The sequence below is a fragment of the Marmota monax genome, unplaced genomic scaffold (genome assembly GCF_021218885.2).
Source record: "Marmota monax isolate L192 unplaced genomic scaffold, Marmota_monax_Labrador192_F-V1.1 WCK01_AAM20220418_F8-fsc00023, whole genome shotgun sequence".
In the NCBI taxonomy this organism is placed as follows: Eukaryota; Metazoa; Chordata; class Mammalia; order Rodentia; family Sciuridae; genus Marmota; species Marmota monax.
In genome coordinates, this window is record NW_026692907.1 from 4079748 (window position 1) to 4099177 (window position 19430).

Sequence of the window (19430 nt, forward strand, 5' to 3'; positions counted from 1 at the left end):
TGGTGAGTTCAAAGCTAGCCTTAGCAAAAGTGAGGCACTAAGCAACTCAGTGAGACCCTGTCTCTAAATAAAATATAAAATAGGGCTGGGGATATGGCTCAGTGGTCAAGTGCTCCTGAATTCAATCTTTGGTCTCCCCCCACCTTCAAAAAAGATGGGGCATGGGGGAGACTTCCACAGACCTTTCATAGAAAGACAGTAGGGCATAAATCTCCTTGTCAGTATCCTAGTCTGGATGTATATTTGGAATGGATATCTTTGGTAGTTGGTGGAAATCTCGTACAGCTTCCTTACCCATGGTAAGGTCTACCATGGAGAAAGGATCACACAGAAGCCATTTAACATGCACCATTACTACATTCTAAGGAGACCTGAACACAATTGCTACTATCCAAGATTTGAAAGATACTGGCAGGGCTTCCTAGCTCTTCTCCACTTAATTTTTTTTTCATTTGCCAAAGGAGAAGATTCTTGAGATGATAATGGCTTATGATAAATTTAATTAGGTGGAAACTCCAATGTACTCTTCTTCTGAAGCTAAGCAACATAGCCCCTGACTTTGGATGTGCAGTTACCCAGCAGGCAAATGCACATAATTCTGAATCAACAAACATCAGAGGTGATTTGCTTGTATTGGGGGGAGAGCAGAAATATATTTACTGTCTTGATTCAGGGATTTTTAAGTTCTCCATATCTATGTTATAATCTATTCTATAGCTGTTGGTGGGCTCATCATTGTATAGGTCAGCATGTTTGTCCACTAGATTGAGAAACTGATGTAAATAAGACCTGGAAATAGCAGATTCCATTGAAGGTGGGCAAGATACAAGTGTGCAGAGGGTGAGCTTTACATACTGTGAAACTGCTGCTCTATGTGGTACCAGTGCTCTAGGGAAGGGTTGGCAAATTTTTCTTTAAAGAATCAGATAGGAAACAATTTTGGCTTTGAGCATTTGCTCTCTCTTGCTACTCGTGGACTCTATTGTGATAGTGCAAAAGCAGAAAATATACAAACTGATGAGCATGACTGTGTTCCAACAGAATTTTATTTATAAAACCAGGCTGTGGGCTTGATTTGTCCTGAAAGTCTTAGTTTTAGACCCCTGATCTATAGCATGTCAAATATTTCCTCCAAAGTTGACAAAGTGATGTTTCCTATGCTTCCCCCCACTAAGAAAGGGGCATGGTATGTGTGGCTATCTTAGGGCTGCTATAATAAACTACTATGAATAGGATGCCTTAAACAGCAAACATTTATTTCTCATAATTCTAGAAACTGTGAGTCTGAGTTCAAGGTGGTAATATGGTTGGATCCTGGTGAGGGCCCCCTTCTGGGCTGAAGACTGCTGAGTTTTCATTGTATCCTCCCATGGCAGGAAGAGGGTCAGAGAGCTCTTGGGTCTCTTTTATAAGGGCTCGAATTCCAGTTATGGGAGCTCTACCCTCAGGCCTTAATTACTTCCCAATGCCCCATCTCCTAATACCATCCTCTTGAGGGTTTGGATTTCAATGTGTGAATTTGGTTGAGACATTTTCAGTCTATGACAGTGGGTCCCTGAGAAATTCAGAATCAGTAGATGCTACATTTAGGTGTATTGCATCCACTGTACCAGGTTAACTTAACTGGCAGCTTTATGAAAGGCCCGGATAAAGAATGTCTAGTTCGGAAAGACCATGGCTCCTCACTTACCTCATTTCATCTGCAGATATGACAGGGCTTCGTGTGTCTATAGGGAACCAAGATACTATAGATTCTCTCATGAGAGCACTGTCCTAATATTCCTACATTCCCGAACCTTCCAATTCTTTCCTCAGGACTCTGTTCATGTGGTTTTTGTACCTCTTCTTCATATACTTTAGGTCAACTTTGTGTCTGAACTTCAAAGAACCATCCCAGCTGCCTCATAAGATTTGTAAGAAATTTTGAGTTATTGGATGGCCAATTAAGGTGTCATTTTCTTTTTGTCAGGGCTTTTAAAACCATTAACTACAGCTAGCCAAATGTACAATCCTTGTGAGTACCTCCAAACTCTTAGCATTCACTGTCCCCATCTTTCTGCGGTCCTTCCGATTCACTTCAGTCTCAGGACAAGTGATGCTGGTGACTGACTGGGACAATTATCACCCCCCTCACCAACGATTGTTCCTGACTGTCATCTGGCTGGTGGCTGTAACAGTTCTAGCATTCCATCTGGAGGCCTGTTTTTCCAAGGCCTCTTCTTTCAATAACTCCTAGATTAGGTTCTCCCAAAAAGTAAATCCAGAGATAAGAGCTTGTAGACAGGCTGTTGATTTGGGGATGTGAGACTAGGGAAAATGGGCATAGGTCTGGGAAGAGGGACACAGGGAAGAGAGGAAACCAACATAAGTTTGCAGTATTGAGTGGGTCACTGCTGTGGGCAATTAGTGCTCTATCCCACTGGGACTGCTATGATTTTCTCCCAAGGGAAGTTTGGTTCCCAGTGTGGCCATAGTGAGAAGGGGTTGAACCTTGAAGATGGGGGGGGTGTCTAATGAGAGGTAGTTAGGTCCTTGAGGGTATCTTTGGAAGGGATTAATGTTGGTCTCACAGAACACATTGGCTCTCAAGAGAGCAGGATGATATAAAGGGAGGCTACTTCACACACTTCGCGTCTTTCCATTTCTCTGCCATGTTGTGATACAGCAAGGAAGCTGGTGCCATCCTGTTTGGACTCTCCAACTACTAGAACTGTGAACTAAAGAAACCTCTTCATTTTATAAAGTAAATAAAAGTCTCAAGTATTCTGTGATAGCTTCAGTAAATGGACTAATACAGGAACTTTCTGAGAACTTCAGAATTACTCACCCAAGTGATAAAAAAATGCAAGCATTTGTCCATTGCCTCTATGGGTTGCTACATGGAGTGCTGTTTCCCCCTTATTTCTTTGTTTACCTGTGCCTTACTGCTTTGTGGGCTCTAGGAGGCACCTCACACTATAGTATCTGAGAAATCCCAGGTCAGATGGCCAAAGAGAGATGGCACAGTTGAGGTGACAAAGAGCTGTCAGTCAAAAACTCTTGCAGAATCATCATCCTACTAATAAGTGGAATTGAAGATGAACTGAGAGGATGAGAGGTAAACTCAAGAGGCGATGGACACATCATACTGCACTTCATGGATGTCTTCCTTGTAAGGACCATTTTATTGCTAATGCCCAATCGTCTATCTTCACTGGCCAGCATTAAATTCCTGTTATGCACAGTGGAGCATGCAAGGCAGTAGACTATGACAATTACTGGCTTTATTATAATCTCCATTCTCTAGCTGAGCTTGAAGAACAATGAGATGTCATAATGAAAGATCATATATGGCCACAGGTGGGAGGTGACCAGTTGCTGGTTTGGGGTGTTGTTTTTCAGTATAAAGTATGTATTCTGAATTGGTGACCATAACGTGGGAACCAATAGGTGAATGTTGGTTGCTGCCTCTTGGGACTAAACCTATTGATCTATGTTTACAATATTGCTCTTGATGTGTGGTTCTGTGTGTCTGTTGAACCTAGGAAGTATCCAAGAAATGATTCCACTGGTCAAACAGTAATTCTATTGAACTGGAAGTCATGGTGACTCCCCTGGCTATTTTGAACTCCTGGAGATAAGAGGTAAATAAACCAAGGAAAAAAAATTTGGCTAGTATGGTTGACCACTGTTTATAAACTGTTTGGGCTACACAGTGGGGGCAGGGAAGAATATATTTGGAACTCTGATTATTCCCCTGATTTTACTGTACCGGCATGTTCTGCTATACACACTTGCAAAAAACTTTTATACCTTTATAGGAACAGGGCCACAAAGGAGTGAGTGAGGTCCTTTGGAGATGAAGTATTAGGTCACTGCATTAGAGAACACCTTTGATGGATTGGTTCTATATTGGCGAAAGATAGGGGAACTACGTGTTGCAATGTGGCTGGATAACCTCATATATTAATTCTGGATTTGTGTCCCTTTGGTAGAGGACTGTATTCTCTTCATGCATTTTCTCATTTGTTGGAGGAGAGGGTCTGGGATAGAGTAGAGTAGATCTAGGTAAGGCTTCATAGCTTTCATATCTTCTTCTGATTAAAATGCTATTGGGTCTCCATTTCTAGAAAGCTCTCCTCTTTAGGCTGGGGTTCACATACTCCCTTGGATACACAGACATATGTTGGAAGGCATATGGCCATCTGCTGGGCATTCATTGTACTTGAAGAGTTGGGAAAAATAACATTATTTTTAATATTGAAGCCAAAATTACTTTATGTGGATTACAACATGTGGATGAGTTTTTTTTTTAAAGGAGAAAACATGAACTTTCAAATCCATTGTATAAGAGGCAACTTTGGACTTTAGATCTTCCATGGGTTTTCTCAGCCTGTCTTTGTGTTTGTCTATCATTTGGGACACCTTCATGGAGAAGTCTGCAGAGTGTGGCCACATGGTACTCCTGCAGGCCATGAAGCCCAAGAGATGGCCGGAGCCTTCTCTCCTGACTTCCCCTCATTGCTTTCTATTATACTTCCTAAGCTTAGGAAAATAGCCAAAAACCTAACCACCCTCTTTCCCCAAACATGCCACTAACTTTCATAATGTTGTGCCTTCACACTCTTCCAGAAGGTTCTTCTTTTAGGCGAAATGGCTGCTCTTCAGGATCTAACATCGTGCCCTCTTCTCCAGGCTTTGTCTCGTTTCGCTGTTAAAATGATTAGCGGGAAGCCATTAGGCTGAGATGCTTCCCGCTCCTGGGGTTTCTACGTCAGCAAGCCCAAGTCAACTCCATGTAAACAGAAATAAGAAACTTAAGCTTAGCCAATCAGAAACTGTCAAGCTAACCCCTAACTAGGGATTTTTTTTCACTTCAAGCAGTTAAATATTTTCTTTGTCTCGCTCCTTATAAAAGTTTTCCTCTGGAGCCTCTTTGGTAGGGTGCTGAACCACTTGTGATCTTGTGCTGCCCGATTCATGAATCATTGAATGCCCAATAAACTCTTTTAAAGTTTTAATTGTGCCTAAGTTCATCTTTTAACACCACCGCTAAAAGCGGGAGAGTAGCCGAAACAGTAAAAACAGATTATATTCCGGAATTATGTATGGTGGTGGGAGATGAGCGATGTCAGCACAGAAGTGGGCTCGATTCTGAATACAACAAGGGAAAGTGGGGACTTAGAGCCAAGAAGCAGGGTAGTGGGCAGCCAGCAAGGGGAAACATCTGGGGTCAGGGGAATTCTGGCGAACTTGACAGGACTCTTGCTGAAGGCAGGCCAGGGTGATCAGGGACCAAGCGTGGGGAATGATGGAGGAAGAGGAACTTGACCCAATATCAAGGGTGGTAGAGACTCTCTAAACTGAGTTATCAGGATTCTTCCTGCAACAAGGATCTACAAGGACAGACCCTGAAGCTCAGGGTCAAGACGTAATTGAGAAGAGACTTAGAGGAGCCTGACCGAACTTTGATCAAGGAACATGTTTTTTGCCATCCCCTTCTTCAAAGGTCAAGTTAATAGTGTTTTCAAATATCTCATTTGTAGCACTCACCACGGGATCCTTGTTTCCAACTGATTTGCTTTATGAAGAGATGTTCTGTAGGTTATTGCTTATGGGTCTCTTTCCCCCCAACACCCCCCACCGGGGCTCTTAGAGATGAAGGTGAACCCAGGCTCCTAGCTCTTTTCCCAGCATCGAGCATGCGCCTGGCAAGGAATTCTAAGTATATTTTAAGATACTTGTGCTGAGTAACTGAATCCACAAAAAGGTTATGGACCACTGGGTCCTGGACTATACTGATGCTCTAAAAGTGCCCTCTCTGCTGGCTGGTGCTGGCTGGCAATGGGGATTCTCGTCCCATAAACAGCTGCCCCATTTAAATTCTTTTCTTTTTTTTTTTTTTCTAAGCCCCAAAGACCTCCAGGCACAATAACCTCTTCGCCTGTATGAGATTTGCAAGTCTTCAATTCCTGACCACGGGCCATTTCCTTTGTCAGGGGGAGAAAGTGATTCCCTGCAGTCTTCTGAATTTACAAAGAAAAGCTGTCCAGATGTGTTTGGCCTACCTCTCTCTGCTCCATCTCCCCTCCCAGCCCCCCTCATTTTGCCTCCAAATGAAATTCATTCCTGGCAGAGGGGAGAGAAGAGGATTAGGGAGTCCACATGCAGCTTCTTTCAAGCTTTGGGGGAGGGCAGATGGTTCCAGTCAGTGTTTTCTTTACTTGCAGATTTTACTCCTTAAGGCAAAATGCAGGCTGTGGTATAGCAGGCTGGCCCAAGGTGAACCCCTGCAGATGGACTGGCCCTCCCAGGCTGGGTCAGAGCAGGGAGCATGGGGCCCCACCCTTGCTGTGTCAGAGTTGGGATAAGCTCTAGGGTCTAGAAGAGTTGTACCAGGTCATATATCTGTGCTGGGTTAATGACCCTCATGGTGGGTCCTGTTCAGAAATGCTGTAATGTTATGAGCTCAGTGAGTTTGGGAATAGTCAGTAAAGGCATTCTAGAGAGTTTGACTTTAGTATTGCTTTGAAAATGGGGCTCATTTGCTAGGAAGGAAAGGACAGAATACAATGATACAATTTGGGAGACTAATATTGATCCATAAATATTTGTTGGATTGAAACTAATATGTACTAGACTCATGTGATTATGGATCTGTCTATCATCAGAAAGTAAGTCACTTACAGATGGGAACTCTGTGTAAAAGAGTCAAAAGGCTTGATGGTTTAATGATTTAGCACCTTCTCCATGCCAGGCCCCGTGCTGGGTGGCAGGGATCAGATATGCATGAAGTCAAGTTCAGAGTCTAACAATAACAATGATGTAGAAGAGACTGTGCAAATCTCAGGACAGAGAAGAGAGTGGTCAATTATCTTCAGCGAGGTCAAGGACATACCCCAGAAAATATAAGTCTGGATTGAGTTTTGAAGGAAAAGTAGGATTTTTTTTTTTTTTTTTTGGCTGGATGGGCCAGAATAGAAGAACTAGGAAAGGTTGTTAAGTGAGGAAGAGTACATGCAAAGATTCAGGTGTTTGAATCTGCATGTGCATTTGAGGAAAACTATAAGCTGTTAGGGTTTTAGGTGTTCACTTGACAATTATTTATTAAGCACCTACTGTGTGGTTGAAACTATCCCAGATGCTGGGGATAGAGGAATGGCCAAGACAGATGAATTTTTTTCCTGTTGATTAGTTTGCTGAGGCTGCCAGAACAAAATACCACAGACTGGTGGCTTGGAGGAGAGAAATCTATTATCTCACAATTCTGGAGGCTAGAAATCTGAAATCAGATGCTGGCAGGGTTGGTTTCTTTGGCTTATGGATGGCCATATTCTCCTGTATCTTCAAATAGTCTTTTCCCTTCTTATAAGGATACAAGCCACATTGGACTAGGCCCACCCTAATGTTCTCACTTTAACTTAATTACCCTTTTTTTTGTACCAAGGATTAAACTTAGGGGCACTTGACCACTCAGCCACATCCCCAGCCCTATTTTGTATTTTATTTAGAGACAGGGTCTCTAATAGAACCTCACTTTTTGCTGAGGCTGGTTTTGAATACTTAACTACCACTTTTAAAATCTTCTCTCCAAATGCAGACACATTCAGAGGTATTTAGGGCTAGGACCTCAACATAAGAATTTCAGGGGACACAATGCAACCCATAACACTAGGAAAGGGTTTACATTCTTGTGTGTGTGTGTGTGTGTGTGTGCACAATAAATGAGCATACCAATATACAAAATTGATAATTTTAGATAGTGGTAAGTGCTGTGATGAAAATAAAACAAAGATAATAGTGTAGATACTGACCATTTATTCACCAAATATTGTTGGAACCCTTATTATGAGTCAGGATTTGGGTTTGTTGCTAGGATCGAAATGCCCATCAGATATGACTCTAGCCCTAGAAAGTGAGTGCACAGGGTGACAGCGGAAAGCCAAGTGCACATAGGAAATATACCAGGACACCCACAGCAGCAGTTCAAAGGAAAGCTGGAGGTGTTTCAGTTGAGTGAGGAGAGGTGGCAGCGGTGGATGTCCTCTGGCATCATGCAGCAGTGATCAGAGCCAGCCCAATAGAAAAAAAATCAATATCTATTGTGGGTGCTAAAAACAAACCTCTTTTACCACCAAAAAGACTGGAACAAAACATTTTTCCATCATGGCAGCCCATACACAATGCTCCATGTCTTGGCCTTTCTGTGCATCCAAGGCCAGGTGGGCACAGAGGCCCAGACCAGAGGAGACTGGCAGAGTGCCAGCTGGTGTACTTCATTGTTAGCAGTAGGTATTTACTGTGGGTCACATGGTGGATGAAGGCTTGGACTTACAGTGAACCTTGAATAAGTTGTGAAACAGAGACTGGAAATACAGCCCCCTCCTAGAAAGTGACTGTCAGCTCGGACCAGGGTAGAAAAAGCCCAGAGAGGGGAAACTGCAGAAACTAGGTAGAGCAAGGGGAGAAATCCACCTGGATCAAACCAAGATTGGAGAAGAATAATCGGTGGGGAGAAGCTTAGAGAATATTGCACAGTTGCTTTGTCGATGGTTTAGGGCAGTTTAGTGGTTCTCAAAGTTTAATGTGCCCAAGAATCACTTGGAGAGCCTGTTAAGCATGCAGATTTCCAGGCTTCATTCTTGTAGCATTCAGGAGGGGGCATCTGTGATGGAACCCTGGAACCAGCATTTTGAACAAACCACCTCCTCTTTCCCCAACATATATTGAATGCATGGTAGGAATGTACACAGGAATTCTGCTTCAGCATTATTAAATACAAATAGAACTTAAGTAAACTATTATACATATGTATAGTTTTCTAGTCTGTGAGTAGTTTAGTCATTCTCAAATAATTCTTTTGGGTGACAAAACTCCCTAATTAAAACCACTATAAAAATGCTGTTATACACATTTACCTGGGCCAGGCAGGCCTGCCTAAGTAGTTCAGTCACCATTTGTTCCACCATGTTTTCCATTTATGTAACAAAATACCTGAGGTTGGGTGATATATAAAGAGGTTTATTTGGCTCATGATTTTGGAGGCTGAAAGTCCAAGATTGGGAGGCATCATGGCAGATGGCATCAGGACAGGAGTGTGTGTGTTATTGAAATCACACAGCAAGAGAGGAAGCTAGAGAGTGGGGAGAGGGTCAGTCTTGCTTTCCTTTTAGCCCTCTCAGGGAAACTAATCAGGGTCCCACAAAAACTACCTTAATCTCTTCCAAAAGCAGCATCCCTGATGACCCTGTCACTTGCACTAAGCTCCACCTCCCCTGACCAAATGTGGTACTGGAGATTGAACACAGTGGCATTTGACCACTGCCTCCTCAGACCTTCTTTTATTTTGAGACAGGGTCTTGCTAAGTTGCTAAATGCCCACTAATCTCATTGCTTCCCACCTTTCCTTCCACACTTCCTGTTCTCTTCACCCTCACAGGCTGGCCTGCACCTTGCAAGTGAAGCATCAACGTTGTAATCCTTGCCTCTGCTCTGCTTTCTGAAGACCTGGCCTTCTTCAGCTGGGATTTAATGAATCCAAGTTCAGGTCTCAGCTCTTTGGTTGACTTGCTGTGTCACTTTGGATAATGTATTTCTTCCATCAGGGCCTCAGTTTCCCCACCTCCAAATGAGGAGTTGGAACTATGTGATCTCTTTGTGCCCTTTCAGTCCTCATATTCTCTGATCCTATAAGATTCCCCTAAAAGACCCTTGTAAGCCACAGACTCCTTTCAACTCACTCATACCACCCCCCACCCCATCACTCTTAATGAATCTTGGTTTCCTGGGCAATTTTTATTTAAAAGAAAAGGGGAGGACAGTGGAAAGCAAGTTTGGAAACTCACAGTCTCTATGCCCCAAGGAGATTTTCCTAAAACAATCTTTTTTTTTTTTTTTAAATGGTGGTGGTGTGGGGGTTACTTTGCAAGGAAATTCAGTCATTCTAAAATGGCCTTTGAAACCAAAGACTGTGGAAAAGTTTAAGGAAAAGCACAAAGTGATTGGGGATAAATAGTTCCATATGAGTTACTGGATATAATATTCCTCCTTGTACTACTCAATTCTGGGTGAAAGCAGAGACTGCATGCTTGGTGTGCGCTAACAGATGTGTGTTTAGGTTTAATGGGATTTTTAGAAGGGTCAAGAATTCCCCTAAAGAGTACTTATTCCACTTTGCTCTCTGAAGGTCATAAGGAGCCACTCGAAATTCCACCTAGTGTTGTTTCCAGGCCTTAGAGGTTTTATTCACTTCTCTGATAAATAATTTGGAGAAGTCAGCACTACTAATGGTACTATTATTAATAACCATATAATCAATATTGCTTATTGATGGTGTAGTGCATGGACTCATCTGCATTTCACAACAGGGAAGTTTGGTAGCTTGTTCCCAGTTACATAGCTATGAAGAGGAAATGGGAACCTGAGGCTGGGGGCCCCCAATTCTATGCTTTGGTTGATATGTGACAAAGGAAGGGGATCATAACTTGGGCAGGAATCTGGACCAGAAGCCTTTTAGGTCACTTCTCATTTCACTGTTTGACAAATATTTACTGCTTTGGATGTTAGAGAGTTAACAGCTGTTATGGACCAGGACTTATGTAGCAAAGAGGAATCCAATATGGCACTTGCCTCCTGGGAACTGACACTGAATGAGGATGAGAAGGCACACCATGGATGGTCACTTTATATTTTGGACACAGATAATTGCATAGCAGACAGGGGTTACCAAGAGTTCAGGAAAATTATGAGCAATATAGAGAGGTGGGATGGTGTACTGGCAAGAGACCTGGCCCTGGGGTTACGCTGTTGTTAAAATCTGGCTCTACTATTACCTAGCCATGTGACCTTGGGCAAGTTATTTAACCTCTCTAAACTCCAGCTTCACAGAAGGTATATCACTTGCACAGGACCATGCAGGGGTGTGAGATTGGGCATGTAAAAATATACAGAAAAGAGGCACATTAAAAATTAATGGATTTTTAGGATTATGAGTGATTTCTTTAAACATTTTTTCCTATGTATGAGGGCAAAAATCCACACAAAAAGAGCAAATATTTATGGATTTTATGCAACAGAATTGATTTTTTTTTGGGGGGGGGATAATTCCTTATTGTTTAGGAAAAATGTTTAAATAGGATTTTTTTTTCCAGGAAGAAACTAGTCCAGAAAGAGAGGCAGAGGCAAAGGGCTAAGATGCTAAGCTCTTGAGCATAATTAGCTTGAAGGTGCCATTTTGCTGAGCACCAAACAATTCATGAGGCTACCTGTGGTAGAGTGGCTGGTTGTTCACTGAATCCTCTTCCTTTTGCTCTAAGGCACAAGTTATCCAACATTTCCCAGTGTTTATGCAATAAGGCATGGCCATGTGTTCCAGCCAATCAAATCTTGGTGGAATTTCATATGCCATTTGTCCAGCAGCAGGCATGGCCCACAAAAAATGTTCTACATACGACTCCCTCTGTTTCCTTGTCTGCTAAATGTTGATGCTCAGGACATGATGGGCAGCCATGTAGAAGAGGGCAGATCCTCTGTGAGCCTGGGTTCCTATGTAGAACCCAGCTCCATGGGCCCCCGCCCTCCCACCGATTGGAATTTATGAGTAGGACTATTTTAAAGTTTTGAGATTTCACAGGTTGGCTCTTAATTATTATATTAATTATCTTAATTAATATAATACTGAAGTTTGGACTTTCTTAGCAGGGCTCAAAGGGGGAGAACCTCAGGGTTCTGAGGCCTGGAAGAAAAAGGAGGTGAGAAGAAGTTCCTGACATGAGGTAAGTATGGACTGAGCAAAATGAGGTTCTGCCATGGTCGAAGATGAAAGCCCCTTGTGCAAAGGCTGCTGGTCTTTGGGATCAGTGCCATCTGGGACACATTTTTTTGGGTTAGTTTTCTGTGTTGTGGTGCCCTTGTGGTACTCTCAAAATTTGAGTAGAGTTGGTAAAACACTGCTCTCGTGTCTCCTGTGCTTTCGTGAATTAAGGGAAGGCCAGTGTCCACATGTGGGAAGACCAAGAAAGATGCTATGGTGGGTACTGGAAGCGTGAATGGGTAGAAATGAATGGCACAGAAGGTTAGAGCAGAGGTCTCAGGGAAGATGTATAGTCTTCTGGGACCCCTAGAATCACCTGGTAGTGATGTGGGTGAAGTTTGATTTTGCTACTGCAATTATGCAAATTGAAGTTTCAGTTCCTTAGACTCTGAAGGGGCCCTTTAGACTCTCCCTTTAGATTGGGGAACTTGGGGATTCACTTGAGCTGGTTGTGTTTTTTAAGTTTTTCTCATGGATGATTATTTTTAGTTCAAGGAAAAAATTATTTAAATGGAAAAGAAAGAAATAAAAATCAAAGAAATAAAGCAAATAGCATTGGGTTTAGTAGGTGCTCGATCAATGGTAGCTTCTTCTATGTTAAGATTCACCATTAAATGGTTGGTAGCCTTTTGGAAGAAGGAACTTCTGGCACTATTTTAATTTTTTATTATTATTATTATTATTATTGTACATTGATTACCAGATACATTCTAATTTTAGAAACATTTAAGTGTAAAAACAATGTGCCCCTGAGATTTAAGAAAGTATCTCAGGATGCTGATCAGCTCCTGGGTTTTGTGAATACTACTCCTCCAGAGAAAGAGATTTTTCCAATGGTTGCTCTGAAATATTTATGTAATGAAAATCTTCTTCGAGTAAACACCAGTTTAGTTATTACCGGTTCTTGAGTTGGGATTGACTAGCACCATTCACACGGGTTCCTGGACTCATATGACTGGTCCTATTCACACACTCTGGCTGCTTGCTTCTTCTCAAGAGGCAGGATGGGGGTTGGCAGGGCCAATTAGTATGTTCCCTAAAAAGTAAGGGGGTCCAGATAATGTTAGTTGTGAATGTTACATAATGTGAATAGGGACATTAACAATCTGGCATGAGTTCAGTTGAAATCATGGGAAAAATATTCAAAATCTTCAGCAGCAGTGTCTTTTGATACCTACTGTGTGCTAGGTATTTACATTTGTTAAATTATTTTATATTTACAACCACACTATGATATGGTGTCATGACTATCCCTTGTCACATAGGTAGTAGACCAACATTCAGAGAGGCCAAGCCATTTGTACACGAGGTGATAACAGAGGTGGGGATAAATCCTGGTGGTTGTCATGCCAGAGCTTTGCTCTTGATCACTGCACCATGATGGGCATTAAAAATAACTGGAGATGTTTTAGCTTGGAGAGGAGGAAGAAAAGACTCAGAGGGAATGTAATTGTGGTCTTCAAATCCCTGGGAGGCAGAGCAGAAAAAGAAAGAAGGTGGGGGGCAGAAATACTGAGAGCCACCCCAAAGGCACACAGCTAATGAATGGCAGAGCCAGAGTTGTAACCAGGGGCTGTTTGAGATTTATTTCTGCATCCATAAAAGGGAAAACAATAACTACTTCACAGAGTTGTTAGGAGGATTAAATAAAGTAACATTTGGAAACCATATAGGCCTGACACTTAGTAAGTGCTCAATATATATTTAATTCCACCCCCCTGCCCCTGCCCTCCCTTCTCTTTTTTTCCTATAAGGGTTGACATGTGGAGGAGTTTTAAAATGTGGTCTAAAAAAGTAGAGCCGTCTGAGTAGCAAAGTTTGATTCATTATCAGTGTGTATATTCCATTCCATTCAACAAACATCAATTTATTAGACATCTACTTAATGTCAGGCTGGGAATTGGGAACTGGGGATGCAGAAGTCAGAGACATGGTTCCTGTCTTTAGGGCACTGGCAAACTACAGGGCCAGCAGGTGAGATGCCAAGGGCCTCCATGAGCCTTGTGGAACATTTCCCATTCTGTTAGAGGCCACGGTGGCATAGGTGACTCGAGGAGAGTTTCCTTTATCCTGGAGTGGCCATGCCATGGCTGGATGGCCAGTCCTCTGTGGGGACTCTCATAGGCAGCAACTGCAAACTCTTGGAGCTCCTGTCCCCAGGTACCGCAGCCTACATACCATGGCAGACGTCACTGGATTAATCATGGCGTGATTTCTCTGCTGTGCCTGGGTGGGCCTCAGAGGCTTCTCCAACAGTGTGATTTGAAGGAGGGAAGACCAATCAGCTTGTCCTGGCTCCAGAATCAGTCCCCAAGACTGAAGTCCCCTCCAGACTCTAGCGACTCGCTCCCTGGAGCATTTCCATCTCAGAGAAGCTTCCCTCCTCTTCCTCCAGCTCTCTTGTCCCCATATCTTGCACAACTCTCCTTCCCAGTATTTACCCTAATTCATATATTGTTTTCTTCCATGGCTAGAGTGGAGAGGTGGGGAGCAGTTTAATTCTGAGGGGAAGGAGGTTACTGTTTAGTTGGTTGTGGAATCCCTGGCACATTCATAAAATCTAGGAAATAAAAATCTTCTTCTCAGCATTGCTGGGAGGATTAAATGAGGTGTGATTTAGAAAACACATGGCTCTTGATGTGTAGTACTCAAATGTTAATTCACTCCCCTTTGCCTTTTTCTCAGAGGACGGATCTGTGTCTTGAACAGGTTTTCTATTAAATATTTACCTAATAAACAAAAAGGTGTTACTTGTTTTCCTTATCTGTAATATGGGCTCACCTTTGTATCTTGCTTAGAGTTATGGTAAAGATCAACTCAAATAAACAGCAGGATGCTTATATTTTCATGTGTGTGTGTGTGCTCACACATGCTTATGCATATTACATGCACTCATAGTGCTGACCTGCGTGTCCACATGCACTTACCTGTGCTTATATGCATGGTACATGTGCTTACATTCATGGTGAGAACTCAGCAAAAATCAACAAAGGTGGAGCGGATGCTGCCAGGGATGGGCGGGGAAGCATCTGGGCTGTGGACACTGGGTGGGAAGCTGTAGGGCTCTGCTTGAAGGGGAGATGGGGTCAGGAAAACCTTGACTATGATCAATACCCACCTTGTGCCCAGTGTCCAATGCTGGACTTAAAGCACTATGGGTGAATGAATGAATGCAGAAATAAGTGAGTGATCCTACGCTGGAGGATTCTACTGTAATTCTCACACAGGGCTCCTGACCTCTTAGCCCCTAGGTAGATGTTGGCTTATAAATTAGTAATCATTATCTAGCTGTCGGTGAGTACTGATTAGCTCCTTTCCCTACTTCCTAGACAAAGTGGTTCTGTCCACTCAGCCACAGATTCAGAGATGCGCTAAGGCTTAGCTGGCCCAAAGAGGTGAGTGATGGTCCCAGGGCCTACACAAGTCCTTGGCTGACATCCTGATGTGCAGGTGGAGGTCTGGGCTGCACAGCTTCTCTGGTGTGCAGCTGTCTATGACTAGGAGAGCAGCAGGGTGAGAGAACAAAGGAGTGGGGTCCACTTGGGCTGGAGAGGACGTGGGAGCATGGAGTGGGGCTGGAGAATCCTGCCAGTCATCAGCACGGGGTGTCTCTGCAGGGCTGAGAAAGAAGGGTCTCCTTGTCACTCCCTTTAGGCGGCTCTCGGCCCTGAGTTTGTGAAGGTCTGTTATTTAATGCCTTTTGCTCTTCTTTGAGTCTGTTGGCTTCTTGGAGAGAGGGCTTGCATTCTCTCTTTGTGGTCCCTGTAACATCTTCTACAGAATGGCACAGGCCCTGGATAGGCCTTCAACTTCCCTTCTAGGTTCCTGACTCTGTTCCCCATTTGGTGCCTCATGCAGTTAACCCGATGTCTCCCTGTACATGGGCAGAAGTTTATCCACGTGTTACCTCGTCTTATAGTGTTTGATGGAGCATGGATTTTGAAGCCAGAGAGATCTAGTGCTAAGTCTGGCTAGGTCTTACTTGTAACACTGGGAGGCTATCTTGCTGGGGTGTTGTAAACTTTCAGTGCTTCATTTGAATCAGCCAAACCTTGCTTTCAGGAAACCTTATCAATTATTATTAAGCAAAATACAAATTTTTATTTAAAAACCAAATTCTTCGATATCATAAGTACAACCTTCGACTACAAAAAATATACTACAACATGAACATGCAAACACATCTAGAAAAGATCTGCTGAGAGTCTGAAATTCAGCACCCCACCCCTACAGTGTTGGGCACAGCCCATAAAGATGCTGTTACTAAGGGTGACATACAGGAGTGCACCACGAGCGGCAAACGGTATGCTTGTTCTTCCTCCAGGAATCTTTTTCAGAGGCCTTGGCTGTTGAGTAGGAGATTCAGGGACACCTGAGACTCAGTCTCAAAGCTCTGGACGATGACATATGATTGGTCCACCTCTCCCATCTTTCTTGTGGAAACAAGTAGAGACGACAGACTAAAGCAACACCATCTTTTCTCCCTGGGTACTGCAGCACCATGATTTGCACTGCAGAGGGTATTGATTCTTACCGTTGCTTATTTAATATTTATTACCTGTGGATATGGATAGGACTTTAGGGATTCTTATCCTTCTATTAGACATTAATTTGTCTGCTTCGTTTCTTCCATAGTCAAGAGTAAAACTGATAAGCTGGACGATGTGTTCTTTCTCACTGTTTCCTGGCCTGCCTGGACTCCTCAAGGTTGTGGATGCAGGGAGCCTATGGATGCTGGGCCACCAGGACTGTGCTAGCCATGCAACGGCTCGGAGTACTGAGTGTGGACCATGACCCTGGATTTGCCCCTTTGTGTTGTGCTGAATAAGTGGCTGCTAAAAAATCTTCAGCTGGAAGGATTTCCCTGGTAGTTGCTGGAAACCCGGAAACCCTCTTCCCCCCCAGTGTGCCTCTCTGAACCCCACCAATTACTGTTGATCTTCAGATTTAGTATTTGACAAATATTTATTGACCTCATTCCAGAAGGTCAGTTCCTGAGTCAGGAATCAACTGTTGTGGGCTCTTCTTCTACGCCTTTCCCACACTGACTCCTTGGCCTTGGAATAGTGGTCTCTTTTTTCTGAACCTGTTGAGGCCCTACTACCTGTCCTTTAAGATCCAAGTCAGATGATGTCACCTCCTCTTGGCAGATGGATGGTCCCTTCTGTGCTTCCTTAGTATATCCTCCTTGTGTGTGGCAGCATCCAAAGTTTATGCAGCTTTTCAAAATGAGGGTCTAGGACCCTGCCTGGTATGTAGAGGCTCCCTTTGTCTGGAATGTTCTTCCACACAATCTCCTTTTAGTGCCTCTTAGTCTGCAGCTCTTTGTTGAATGATGGCTTAATCCAGGAATCCTTTCCTGATCTCCTGACCAGATGAGCCTGACTCTTTCATACCCACATTATCATTTTCCAGAATTGTTCCTTCAAACACTTCTCCTCCCCAAAGTCAGCTCTGGGAAGAATCTTTTTTTAATTTTAATTTTTTAGTTGTAAATGAATCTTTTATTTTATTTATGTATTTATATGCAGTACTGTGGATGGAACCCAGGACTTCACACCTGCCAGGCAAGTACTCTACCACTGACCTACAACTCCAGCTCCTGGGAAGACTCTCTGTTGACTGCTCTATTCTCAGTACTCAATCTCCCTCCAGACCCATAGTAAATGCACAATAAATATTGAATGAAAGAGAATGTCTGGGCTTTTGGTCCCAATGCTCTGTGACTTCAGAAAAGTCAGTCTGCAGCTTCAAGTCCTGATTTCCTCATTGAAGTGATCTTCTCCCAGATCCCTTCCAGCTCTGACATCCTGCTACCTATTTCCCGGCTATCTACAGCTCATGTCCTGGCCCACCCGGGCCACGAGTCCTAGCTCAAGAATGCCAGGCACTTGCCCATTCCAAGCATTTGACATTCTCTGGAGAAACATTCACTCTTCAAATATTATCTTTGTGATGTGGTCCTCGGCAGTGTCCTTGATCCCTCCAGCTCATTCCGATTGGTCACTTGACACTTGACGGGAGCAGGCTAGGTCAGCACAGACACCCTGCCCACTTTCCCTCTTCCTGGCAGTCTTTGGCCTTCTGCCTTCCCATGAGAGGCCCCAGAAGAGGGTGGGATCTGCCAAGCCCGTGACGGAGCGTGCAGTGGAGCTGACGCAGCTTAAGGTCAAGGGAAGCTGTGACTCAGTATTTATGAAATGTTAGCTTGTGGGGGTGAGTAAGACCAGATTGAGGCTGAGTGTCTTGGGAAGTGGTGAGTAGAATTAATTCCAACTGGAGCCAGAAGGTCGAGGTCCGTTCCTGTCCCGAATGCTCCCTCTTCCTAGCTGTGCTCCTATGAACGCTCAGTTTAACCTCCCCGAGCCTCACCTTCTTTATCTGTAAAATGTCTACCTTAACTCGGATTACTCACCCCCAGGAAGATTTAGAAGTGCAGGTGGAACCCATTTTCAACGAATACCCACCATGTGACGGGCCCTGTACGTCTGTTATTTAATCCAGTTCTCATGCCAGCCTTGTGTACTTGTAAGATGAGATGAGACTCTGCCTTGACTCTGTGTTGGGATATACCAGCATTTCTCTAATCTGTGTTGGTGCTCTATGCCCCAGGTTAGTGGGTGAGGGTTCCCACAACCCCTTCATTGAGCAGGACTAGCAGAGCATTCACTCTGGTAATATGCATCCTTTGGATCCGGCAGTATAAATTCATCAAGATTTTGAGGAAGGGCCCTAGCCATTCCAGAGTTCTCCATTGTATGCTCAGCAGCCTGGAGATGGACTCCCCAGTGATCCAGCTGTCAGACAGGGCCGCCATCTTTTCAGACAGGACACCCTCAGGCAGTGCTAGCTGTCTAGTGGAAGCAAGTGGAAACATGAAAGAAAGTGACACTATCTTTGCTCCCTGAGTTCCGCAGTGCCATGATTGGCACTATGGAGGCTATTTATTCTTACCGTTACTTATTTACTGTTTATTACCTGTGGTTAGGGATGGGACTTTAGGGATTCTTGTCCTTTTATTAGACATCAGATTGTCTGCTTCATTTATCCCACAGTCAAAAGTAAAACTGGTTAGCTGGAAGGTTGTGTTTCTTCTCACTGTTTCCTTGCTTGTATGGAGCCTTCAGGGTTGAGGACACTGTGAACTTACAGACATTGGGACCCCAGGGCTTCTTCTCAAGCCCTCTCAAGAATAAGGGATTTCGGGGCTGGGGATGTGGCTCAAGTGGTAGCACGCTCGCCTGGCATGCGTGCGGCCTGGGTTCGATCCTCAGCACCACATACAAAAAAAAAAACAAAGATGTTGTGTCCGCCGAAAACTAAAAAATAAATATTAAAAATTCTCTCTCTCTCCCTCCCTCTCTCACTCTATCTTTAAAAAAAAAAAAAAAAAAGAATAAGGGATTTCTTCTCCATTCAGTGTGAGGAGGGATTTCTGAATTTATAATTTGCCTTGAAATAATCAAGTCTGTCAGTTGAATTGATAAGGTACTTTATTTGTATTATAAATAAATTCATGACCAACAAATCACTCATTTATGAAATGATTCTGAGAAATCTAAGTGCCAAAATGAATAGTTTGGTAAAAGCACATAGCCTGGGGTCTTTGAGAATAGTAAAATGGTTTATTGATCCTTCA